At 41.8% G+C, this 12,917-nt stretch overlaps 2 non-coding genes across 2 annotated transcripts; one reads left to right on the forward strand and one right to left on the reverse strand.

Moving 5' to 3' along the window:
• The first annotated feature begins 44 nt into the window (after window positions 1–44).
• Window positions 45–4,151, forward strand: swi5.S. Its single transcript, XR_005963878.1, has 2 exons — window positions 45–133; window positions 3,830–4,151. It is a non-coding gene; the product is annotated as an SWI5 homologous recombination repair protein S homeolog (transcript).
• A 2,048-nt stretch (window positions 4,152–6,199) lies between these two features.
• On the reverse strand, window positions 6,200–6,285 carry trnar-ucu. Its single transcript is given in 2 exon segments — window positions 6,200–6,235; window positions 6,249–6,285. It is a non-coding gene; the product is annotated as a tRNA-Arg (tRNA).
• Window positions 6,286–12,917: the final 6,632 nt, after the last annotated feature.

Consider the following 12,917-nt stretch of genomic DNA (forward strand, 5'->3'; position numbering starts at 1 on the left):
CGTGGGGACGGGAGGAGCCATAAAAGCGTTCACTCTCTTCACGGCAGCAGAAGATTCGCGAGTCATCCGCTTGGGGCGCAGCAGCGAAGTTATTACTGCGGATTCCTATGACAGAGGTCATTTTCACCTCAAAGTAATGTGACGCACTGCTCTCCCAGTCACTCTCTGTCATTCATAATAATTTACTGAATTAAATGTGCATCGCATTTGGGGGTATTTATACATGGAATTGCCTCTGTGCCATCCTGCTATGAGTTCTGGTGGTAGTTATACAGGGAACTGGCTAATTATCTGTGTATTGCTGTGCATTTCCCCCATTGTCAGACCAGCAGAGCATTTCTATTTTTGCTGTGTAGCCCCCTCAATGTCATTGAAGCCGAACAGTGGCGTAACTAGATGTTACTGGGCCCCACAGCAAAATAATTTTAGGGCTCCCAAAATATCCAGTGGTTGCCCTGTATTAACAATATATATTAAAATTCCTAATTAATTAGAGCCTTATGGGGCTCCCTATGCCTCTTGGGCCCCCCCTGCAGCCGCAGGGTCTGCTTCCTCTGTAGTTACGCCCCTGAAGCCGAAAGCGAACCCGATGGGCCTTGGCCCTTTTTAATCACCAGTACACTTTTTTTCCACTCTTACCTTATGCCCATATTTTTCCAATTGTATGCAATGGCTTTATTCTTGCACCCATATCCTGTGCCCTTATTCTTGTACCCATACCTGTGCCTTTATTCTTGTACCTGTGCCCTTATTCTTGTACCCATACCTGTGCCCTTATTCTTGTACCCATACCTGTGCCCTTATTCTTGCAACCGTATCCTGTGCCCTTATTCTTGCACCTGTGCCCTTATTTTTGCACCCATACCTGTTCGCTTATTCTTGGAACCGTACCCTGTGTCCTTATTCCTTCACCTGTACCATGTGCCCTTATTCTTGCACCCCTATCCTGTGTCCTTATTCCTCCATCTGTACCCTGTGCCCTTATTCGTGTGATGTGCACATATTTTGGTAATCCATTGAATGCCTGTAAGAGATATTGGTTATACTTTCCCCCGTGCTCCATGCCTTCAAATAAAGTTGGTTAGACAGAGGTCCAATCAGCCCACATAGAGGCCCAACCAGCCTCCACCAGCCCACTAAATATAGCCCCTCTGGCATTTGCCAGAACTCACAGATTGCCAGTCCGGGCCTATATATAAATATAAAACAAGGAAAAGTTGTGCTCAACACTAATTTTTAAAACCATTAAGCAGGGGTGCAATGAGGGTGTGACCACAAAATACATATAGACAAATACAAGAATCCTCTGCACTCAACCCATTATCAATATATTTAAGACAGAGACATTTTGTGCATACTGCTACTGAAAAATGCCTTACCCTTTAAACAAAACAGGGATTGTTTGTCCATATATTGCAATATATTTAAGCTGGCCAACTACGTCAAAGTATATATATATATATATATATATATATATATATATATATATATATATATATATATATATATATATATATATATATATGAGAGAGGCTTGTGTTTTTAGACTGGAATATTTTACTGGATTAAAGGACACTTATCAAAGAATAATTGTTTCCCCCCCCAGAGCCTGGTTGGGAGAAACAATACTATTTTGTGAAAAAATGTCCTAGTGAGGGCTATGCCACCCACATCTGGAGCACCAGGCAGCAATGTCTGGTCACGTGTACTGTATGCTCATTATACACGTGTGTGATGTCAACTGCATGTACTTGTACATCATTTGCATGTCACTACGCCTCATTTGCATGCTTGTGTACCAACATGACTGGCTCTAGGTTCTATTAGACTGTACCTGGTGGGGGGGAAACACTTTTCTGATTTAAGGCTTCCATTCCCAGTATCCATGTGGTTTCCCCAACAAGTAAGTCTAAATTCTTTTTCTGTACATCCCCTTAAAAACCCTTCCAAACCAGCACTCCTCCCCTTACCTCCTCCCCCAGCCCACTCCTCTTTTTTTCCCTCCATTGTTAGCCCCCTCCATTGTTCTTACCTGATGGCTGGGGAGTGAGAGGCTAGGCTACACATAGGCCTAACCCTATGTCAGCCCTAAACGGGCTTCATTCCTCCTTGTCTCCCAACTGTGTACTCTTTATATATATATATATATATATATATATATATATATATATATATATATATATATATATTTAATGTAAGATTCTGCAATAATGGCTGAATACTATGTCCAGATACGACTCTTATCTGTTGCCAGGTTCAGTCTCCTTGCTCCAGCCATTCGAGCAGAGGCTCAGAGTATTCTCTGCAGAAGGAAGTTTCTGAGCTAAAGGGAAAGGTGGCTGCTCTAGATCAAGAGATAGCACAGCTGGAGTCGGAGGAGTAAAGCTCCCCATAGACGCGATGATTCTTCTTGCCGAATGACCAATTTTTGAGAAGTCCGACCAATCCTTCGAAATTATCATGCGGTTAGTGGGATTCGAACGATTGTACATCTTATTATTTTTCGTCTGACATCTGTCAGGAAATTGATCGGCCAGGTCAAAAAACCTTTGTTGGTCCCAGTGCAATCTATCTATGTTTGCAGGGCCAAGCAGGCAGCTCCCCTTTGTTTTCCTGGCAAATTGGTCTTTTTAGTTGATGGTCAATTTGTACGATTGTGGTCTCACGATGAGGATCGGATCTTTTAAGAATCTCAACATCTATGGCAAGCTTAAGACTCGATCATTTACAATACTTGATGACAGTGACACTGGATTCCCATTCTCCACTGACAATGATTTTCTTGTTCCTTAGAGGGTTCAGAGTGGCAGAATTAGAAGAGCGTATCACCCTTCTTCTTGAGTACAATGACGTAAAAGATGCCAGACAGGTGCTCTTGGGCAGATTTTGTATGAAGAGACATGCCATTCCCATAGAATTATTGATGGGATAGAAAAGGTTTTATAAAGGGACGGGCTTGTAGGTGGATGGAACCATGGGCAGCATTTTAGAATTATTGTGAAATGGCTGGAGTGGATCTGGGTGTGTTTCTTTCCACTCAAGGAACTTTTGTTTTTCATTTTACTTGTCTGCAGGGTCCATCTGGTATAGGTGAGTAGTGAGCTGTAATTGCATTTCAGGGTCTCCTTAAAGGGATCCTGTCATCAGTAAACATGTTTTTTTCAAAACACATCAGTTAATAGTGCTGCTCCAGCAGAATTCTGTACTGAAATCCATTTCTCAAAAGAGCAAACAGATTTTTTTTATATTCAATTTTGAAATCTGACATGGGGCTAGACATATTGTCAATTTCCCAGCTGCCCCTGGTCATGTGACATGTGCCTGCACTTTAGGAGAGAAATGCTTTCTGGCAGGATGCTGTTTTTCCTTCTCAATGTAACTGAAGGAGTCTCAGTGGGACATGGGTTTTTACTATTGAGTGTTGTTCTTAGATCTACCAGACAGCTGTTATCTTGTGTAAGGGAGCTGTTATCTGGTTACCTTCCCATTGTTCTTTTGTTTGGCTGCTGCCAACTTGCAGTACAGCAGTAAAGAGTGATTGAAGTTTATCAGAGCACAAGTCACATGACTCGGGGCAGCTGGGAAATTGACATTATGTCTAGCCCCATGTCAGATTTCAAAATTGAATATAAAAAAATCTGTTTGCTCTTTTGAGAAATGGATTTCAGTGCAGAATTCTGCTGGAGCAGCACTATTGACTGATTCATTTTGAATTTTTTTTTTTTCCCATGACAGTATCCCTTTAAAGGTAACTTAAGTGTCACATTAGCTTAGTTTCCGTGAGACAGGGCTCTTGGATAAAATATTTGTTATGTGTTTGTATTTGCAGCTGTGTTGAGTGGAGTCACCACCAAGGAGCTGTATGCTGAGTTTGGGATGATTTTAGAGGACTGAGAGGTGACATTATTCTATTCCACGCCTGATGCTTTTGAGGTGACAATCTACTAAAGCAGTTTTGTGAAGAAGCTGCCCCATAGGCCTGTGTCACTATGGAGAGACGTGGCTGTGCAGCTCCAGACTGGAACCACCTGGACTTGCTTGTTGCAGAGAAAATATTATTTATTACGTTCTGTTCTGCAAAATGGACTGATATTGGATTCTGCAGAACGCCAGTCTCACCCACACTTAATAAAATCTCATTTACACATTCACTGTTTATTGTCCGTTTATATTTGTCTAATAGAAATTGTAAAACGAGACATGTATTCTGCTTTCTCCCCTTGCCTTATATGTTTCCAGCTCTGCTTGTTTTAGGATTTGCCTACAGTGAAAAGGGAAATAGCCTGATATATGAGGCATGGTCAACAAATATTAAAATTGTGTACTAGCTAAGACCTGAAAGCATACCTCCCAACAGTCCCTATTTTGACAGCTCAACCAGCATTGTTACTGAAATGTCCCGACTTCCTCTTTGATCTCCTGCACTAAACAGCCAGAAAAAAATACAAAGGTTCTAACTTAATTGGCTTTTGGCAGAGAGCCCAGCATGCATGGCAGGTGCACTTGGATTCTTTTGTAACAATTTAAAATAAGCAAAGAAACAATTGTAACAATTTAAGATAAGCAGGTCTCTTGGGGAAACTCTGACTTAAAGGGCAATTCACCTTCATTAGCAAAACTGTAATACATAAAAAAAACATAGAAATGTGCTCAAACTTTCATAACCTGCCAAATTTTGTAAAATGAACATGATTATTAGAGGGTTTGGCCACATAAATGGGTGTGGTCAAAAATGTTCACTACACGCCCAAATCTTTTTCATCCTCTTTATATTTTCAAAATGTTGGGAGGTATGCCCCTTCCCTCAAGCAGCCATTAAGTTTACTACACCTAGAGGCCTATTTAGTAATTTTTGTCTTTAAGAAAAATAAAACACGCACGGCATGAAAAAAACTGCGACAAAACTTAAGAAGAAAAAGAAAAAAAAACCAACAGAATATTCCTGCGTTGCACACCAAGAGTCACATTGTTCAATTAACTTTCAATGAGGCTAAAAAACTCTAATGTTTAATGAAACAGGAAAATAAATATATAATTAAAGCTTCCCTTTTTTTCTGACAAATTTTCATGGTTGTATTCTTTAATAAATGGTGATTATTCAAGGTTCCAAAGAATATTCTCGAGTATATTCGCTGTATTTTATTCTCGAATCGTGAAAAAAACAAAAACTCGACTTTTGATAATTCAGCCCCCTAGTATTACATAGCTGATAGCATGGACATCTCCCTATTTTCTCATAGTCTATACTATTTAGTAGTATAAATCACAATTCAGCAGGAACAGTCCCCTAAGTTTGTTTATGGTCTATACAGAGAGATCCCATAAAACTATGGCATTATAGGTATTCCCCTGCACTAAGCATAATTCAGAAGGAACAGCCCCCTAGGGCCCAACGATCGGATCATAATTCAGGCAATAAGGGTGGTCAACTAACAGATGCGGCCGCAAATCTGACGGGATTTTTAACTTTGCCAGATCAACATCTGGCTGACTTTTGGCCAGATATTGATCAGGAGAAGCCCATCGGATGGCCCCACACACACGGGCTTGTAGGGAATAGGCAGGGTTTTGGCAGAGGTAGAGAAAGGGCTTGTAGGGAATTGTCAGGGTTTTGGCAGAGGTGAATCAGGAGGCATGGTCACATCTTTAAGGGTTTTAATTGGGACCACATTCTACTTGTTATCAGGGCCCACCATCAGGGAACCCAGGTTAACAGAAGCTTAATAATTGGGGCCCTGCTAGTTTAATATGGGGCCCATTATTACTGGTAGCAGCCCTGTATGCATTACCACAAGGCCAGGACTGGCAATCTGTAACTTCTGCAAATGCCAGTTAATGTTTATTAGGCCTGTGGGGAGCATGTTTGGGCCTCTGTATACTTGAAATGCTATATCTGGTTTTAGTTACCCTTTGAATTCTATGTTGGAGACAAAAGTCATGACACAAATGCTGCAGAACTGGTTGGATACTTTGTTCAAGATTCTAAAAGTTTCCTGTTGAGGTGAACTTTCTCTTTAAACAAGCAAGATTATTTTCCAATGAGCAACGCTTGTTACACGTTCTCCCGTGCGAGCGGGATGGCTGCCACATGCAACTGGTCAGAGAAATATCCCTGACTCAACAACTGTTGAACTCATCGCAATGTACTTTCTAATTTGTTGAAGCAACAGGACTATTTTTAGCAACCTCTTTCAAAACACGACTCTGGTGGGACTCGAACCCACAACCTTTGAATGCCTTCACTCGTCTAGAAGTCCAATGCGCTATCCATTGCGCCACAGAGCCAGCTGATTTACAGCAACCAGACTCTGTTCTGTAGTCATGTTATGACATTTATGTGCATTCTACTTACTTCCCTAAGTTTCCTGCAATTCATCTGCCCAGCAAAGTAGACTTACGTTCAACATTAGTGATGGGTGGGGTTAAAGGGAAAAAAATATATAATATTATTATATATATATTATTGAGATATGATATATATCAGGGATGTCCAACCTTTTGGCTTCCCTGGGCCACATTGGAAAAAGAAAAATTGTCTGGGGACACACATGAAATACACAAACACTTTTGATTTGTAAAGGTAAAGAAAATACACAGAAAAGAACTATAATACCAATTGGATAACCAGATGGGGCTATACACTGGAATAAGGGCCGCAGGTTGGACACCCCTGATATATATGATTGAGAAGATAAGAACTCCAATATTTGCATAGTTTAGGTCCACATTTGGACCTTGATCAAGGAAATATTGGAGTGCTTATCTTCTCAATCGTTATTTACCAATTTTTGATAAAGCAGCCATTTGATTGAGTCAGAGTGTGGATACACACCTGGACTATATATAAAATTTACAGTAGTGTAGTTTTGTTGAAAAAAGTTACTTACATTTATAGTCACTCGTACTTGTATTTGTGAGTTTTAAGAAATGCTGAAAGGGGAATTAAATATGCATAGCAAACACGGGGCCACTTAATAGACCCATTGTAACCCTGCTCCCCTCTATTAGGGTAGAGTTGTGCTGTGGCATTGTTGGCAGGGCTGAATTTCCTGGGTGGGCGCTCCTAGGCTGCACGGTCCTAACGCCCACCTGCACTACCTCCGCCTCCTGCCCGGTTTCCAGGATTAGAAAAAGTGGTAACCCTATGCCCACCCCATCCCCGCTTCCCTACCTGCAACTTTAACCTGACCCAGAGATAGTCAAAACCGGACGTGATGTCACCATTGCCCAGAAGCGAGGCAGATACTTTTTTTTTCACCCAGGGAGGTGGGGGGACTGTATGCCTTCAATTGGCCCAGGAACCCAGGCAATGTACCTGTGGACTGCCAGCATGACCACTGAATTTGGGACTTTCTGCATGAATATTACAGTGCAATTCTATCTTTAAAGGAGAAGGAAAGGTAAAGCTGCAGTAAGGTGCCAAGTTATTAGGCACAACCCCAGTGATTGTGGTTGCATATCTGCTGCAATTGGCTGCTGCTCCCTTTCTTCACTGGGCAATGTATAGTGAGTTATCAAAAGGCTCAGAAAGGAGGTTCACCTAAAATATAATCCAAAATTCCCAAAGACCCTTCTATAGAAACTTCTTTTTTATAGGAGCACTTGCATGGGGAAAAAAACTTTGTGATTTACTAGGGGGTGCCTAATGTTTTGGCTCCCCCCCAACATTGTATAAGGGTTTCCTTGTCCTTTTACATTTTAATTACCTTTAATAATAGAACAGAATACTCAAATTAGGCAAAATCCCAGTAGCATCCAGTCTGTACAAGGCATAAAGAGTTATCAGTTTCATGCAATTCTCAATTTCAACAGAACCTCCCCTTCACCCCAAGGCAACCAAATAGTTGGGGGCCCAGTTTATGCACCCATGATTGGTATTAAAGCAACCTATATTTCGGTGCATGTGATGCCTAGTTGGACAACATGACTAAAGAATGCCAATAAATAGGTGAATACCAGTTAATGGATCATCTCACTCAGTACAGACATCACATAATTAGGGCCCAAAGATCAGATCCTAACGATGGGTAACAGGCCCGACTTTCGGCCAGATATCGAGGAAGCCCGTCGGAGGGCCACATACATGGGCCAATAAGCTGCCGACTCAGTCTGTCTGCAGCTTTTATCGGCCCGTGTATGGCCACCTTTAGTGAAGCATGGCCGGGCCCCCCTTAGACACAAAATCCTGCGGGCCTGGGACAACTGTCCCCCCTGTGACCCCCTGATGGCGGCCCTGCCCCCAGTGATTATAATTTTTTTCTCCTTTAAACCAACCAAATTGTGTGAACAAACATGAGCAGAGTCTAAAGGTGGCTATACCTTGACAGAATTAAGCTGTCTTTTCAGGCCATTCAGACCTACTGGCAGCTTTCTGCCTGTGTATGGAGCCCTCAGAATTGCCTCCCCAACCAAAATCTTGCCAAATAATGTCCCGTTCATCGGGCAGGTTTTAAAATCTTGTTGGGACGAGGACCACATAGATTCCCCAACAGCTTACATATCAGCACTGTGATCTGATCTTTTAGCCTGATGGCCAAAAAATTGGAACAGCCCAATATTGTCCACCTCAAAGATCTGTTTGTTTGCCAAGATCTCCAGATTATCTAGTATATGGCTACCCTAACTCTGGAGGGGGGGGGGAGTTCAAACCAAAATCTTTGTATAAATAGCTCTAACTATCTTGGCTCATAGTATGCTTTCCTAGTATGACTAGAAACAAAGGCAGGATTCAAGCTCCCAAGTTTGCATTTTAAACTCAAAGGCAAAGTGATTAAGCCACAGTAAGAGAGTCATAGGTGAGCAGTATAGCTAGACTAAATATTGTAGATATTTTTGGCAGTTTGCACCATGTTTGGGCAGTATATAGCGAGTAATCAAGATTCACAGAATCCCTGCCTGATGCCGAGCAACTAAGAACACAGGATACAATCTGAACACTAGAAAAAGAGGCCCATACATAGAGGAAAGCACAGTCCCCATCAGGAGGGACAGGTGGGAGGCCCATCAGGGACATCAAACACAAGTCTAACCAGAGCATCAGCTGGAAAGCTTTTTAGTGTTGCACTCCTGTTAAATGGCTCAGGAAAAGGACTCACATGTGGACCAATGACTAAGAAGTTGGGATTTACCATCATGAGACACGCAAAAGCCATCTCTGGTGGGACTCAAACCTACAACATTTGAACGCCCCTGCTTGACATGGTAAAAGTCCAATGTGCAATCCATTTCGCTGTAGAGCGAGACACCTATGCCATGCTGGTGCCCACACAGAGAGATCATAAAGTACCTCATTTTCCACAAACTAGTATTTGTTTATACATAATAGAGTAAAAATTTCCAATTTCAAGGGCAGGAATGAGTCTAAGTTTAGCCTGGAAAATCTAAGAAAGATGGCAGCAGGGCGTTGCTATAGAAAGTCCAAAACTTGAGCATTTTTCCCCAAAAAGCCTAGAGAAAGCCATTCACTTGTTACCGCTCCTGTCAAATGGCTCAGGAATGGGGCTCATATATTGACCAAAGACAAACAAAATGGGCTTAATCTACACCTGGCATTCAAAATGCAACACAGGAGGAACTCTAGCCTACAACCATTGAACACCTTAGCTTGTTCAACTAAAAATCCAATACACCATCCATTGCCCCACAGAGGCAGGCACCCACACACACTTTGAAACAGCACATTATGTCACACCACAGTCTAATATAATAGAGAACTACAGTTGCATTTAGGCAGCAGTGAGGCAGGGGGGCTGCTCAGTTGCAGAGGGTCAGGGCAATCCAAAGATTTTTTTCAGGGGGGGGAAGGAAGGCTTGCATCTTGAAATTCAATTATTTTCAATTTAAATTCTTCTTTTAGTGTTGCCAATTTGTCTATGGTTCACTCAGGAAGAGACCTTACTGAATTACAAATTGGGTATTCTCTTTCACCAGACACTCAAAACTCAACTCTGGTGGGACTCAAAACCACAACCTATGAATATCTTTACCAATTAGCAGTCCAATGCACCATCCATTGCACCACAGAGACAGACACAATCATGCCTTTAGTCCCTGCACATGTTGTGATTTCATACAGCACATCATACGTTCAACTACAAATGTTTTTTCATAACATATATAAAGCAATAGATAGAGAATTCTGCCAGCTAGAACCCAGTTTGATCAATGTATAGAAAGTTATCTACCAAGTAAGGGCACATAAAACAAGTTGATCACTAAAGAAAAGAGGAAAGCAGGACCAATGGGGGGGTATCATACACATGTCTAATCAGGACATCAGTTGAAACGCTTTTTAGTTTTGGCAAACTGTCTATGGTGCTGTCCTGGCTTAGGAAGGGAGTCATATATGGGCCAATGATTAACCAAACCTCATGGTTAGAAAGAAAAGATGGCCATAGACGCACCGATATTATCGTACAAAACAAATTTTCGCACATATTCGGTGCATTTATGGTGGGAGACAAGCCGACCAATATCGGCAGAAGACTTGGATATCGTTCAGCTCAGGTGGAAAGTTTTGATTGGGCACCTGACAGTCGGCCACTGTTAGTGCTGAACCATCAGATACTGGTAGAATTCCATTGTTTCTACCTGTATGTCTGACGATTCAGCTCTACACGTGTGTATTGAAACAAACAATCTTTCTTGGAAAGATCTTTTCCATTAAAGATCGTAATTGTTATGTCTAATGGCCACCTTAGTTTTGGAGAATTTGAACTCACAACTTGCTCTAGCTGTATTGAAAGCTAACATACTGTTCTTTGAGCATTAGTGCACATTCCCCAATGGCCACCTATTATTGGCACACAAGTGTACAAGTTGATAGGCTTTTTCGTTCTGGAAATCCAAGGTAGAGTGCTGCATTGGGCCCCAGGAGGTAAAAGGGTCCCATGAGGCCTTAATTCATACACATTTGAATAACCTCTAGACATTTTTGAGGCCTGAAAAATAATTTGCTGTGGTGTACAGTAATATCTAGTTACTCTACTGATGGATCCCATACCTGTATTGCACACTTGGGGTATTACAGCAATGGGGCCCTTTTTAAATCCTTTTATGCCATCTAGTGGTTATCAGTTTAAAAAAATGGTTTTCAAAGTCATGACAATTTATAAAGCAGGAAAATGTCTCAAACACACATGCTCACATTAGAGCTTTAGCATTAGTACTTGATGAGATGTCCATATAAAATACATCTGAAAAAGATTACTATTACCAATTATTTATATTATGCAATAAATAATAAAATAAAAATTATAATAAATATATTATTTATTGCAAATTCACAGATTGGCAGAGGCACCCAGTTTGGGCACACAATCCCCAATTTGGTACATTGGTAGGATCACCAAAGAGCAGTTTCCTTCTGCTTCTTTATTTTTCATGCCGGTGACACATGTTCAGTAGAGTGAAAAGCTGAACTAATTTGAAATGGGGGTCACCCCAACTAAAACCAATGCTCTGTAAGGCTACAAATATAATGTTTTTGTTACTTTTTAGTTCTTATCTATCTTTTCAGACCCTCTCCTATTTATATTCCAGTCTCTTAATTAAACCATTGCATGGTTGCTAGAGTAGTTTGGACCCTAGCAATCAGATTGCTGAAATTACAATGATTTGCCTTCTTCTTGTTGGTGGGACACTGACCCCATCTAAAAAACAAATTTTCTGAAAGGCTACAAATGTATGGCTATTTCTACTTTATATTACTTATCTTTCTATTCAGCCCAGGGCGGAACTACCGGGGGTGCAGGGGGTGAGAGCGGGCCAGGGCCGCACCCCCTCAGGGCCCACCGGCAGTCCGCGCGCCGCATATTCGCTGGCTAGTTCCGGGTGTACGGAGGGGGGCGGGAGGCCCGGCTGCGCGTCCTGCCCCCCTCTAGTTCCGTTTCTGATTCAGCCCCTCTTCCATTCATATTCCAGGCTCCCATACAAATCAAGGCGTGGTTGCTAATTGCAATTTGCACCCTAGCAACCAGATTGCTAAAATTGCTGGCTGCTGTCACCTGAGGCAAGTTGAGAGTGAGTTGGCAGCAGTGCCCCTGATTCCATTGTACAGGCCACCCAAATTGTCCCTCTCCTTGCTTGAGGAAACTCTAAGGTCACCAAATCAGGGGAAGCTAATATCTCGCATTTATAACACTCTTAATAAACAAAGGGGCAACCCCTATGCACAATGCCATACCAATTGGATGCAAGACATACAACACTTAGATCTGGATGACTGGGACGATATTACACATTCATATCTGCCTTCAGTAATAGGAAGCAATGATATCCTTATACAATACTGTATGATACATAGAGCCTACCTTACTCTGGCAAGGCTGCACTCCATGGGCCTTAAAGCAGATAATATATGCTTTAAATGTGGGATAGATCCGGCAACTTATCTCCACACCTTTTGGACATGCCCGCAGTTGATCAAATTTTGGGACAAGGTGGTTAATTACGTCACACAAACTCTTAATATACCGAATGTGCGGACACCGGAGGCATGCCTTCTAGGTTTGGTTGAAAACATTACATTTGACAAATACCAACGTATTTTATTGAGGTTGCTGTACTTTTACGCAAAGAAGGTGATTACCCTAGTCTGGAAGTTACCCAGAGATCCCTCCTTAAAATGTTGGAAATCCCTAGTGAATGCAGCTCTTCCCCTATACAAATTAACATACCTAAGTAGAGGTTGCCCGGACCGGTTTGGAAAGATCTGGGGCCCACGGTTAGATGAACTTGACACAGCCTCTGTGCAGGACAATGGTTAATGTGCTACAAGATATATATACTGCGTCACTTATGATGCATCGCCCTTGGCCTACTCCCCCCCTCTTTTCTTTCTGTTACCCTTCCCTCTATTAAACCTGCTATCCTGTTAAAAAGGTTAAAAATGCTTGTACCATCTTTTCCTGTTTCAG

Source organism: Xenopus laevis, chromosome 8S (genome assembly GCF_017654675.1).
Source record: "Xenopus laevis strain J_2021 chromosome 8S, Xenopus_laevis_v10.1, whole genome shotgun sequence".
Classification (NCBI taxonomy): domain Eukaryota; kingdom Metazoa; phylum Chordata; class Amphibia; order Anura; family Pipidae; genus Xenopus; species Xenopus laevis.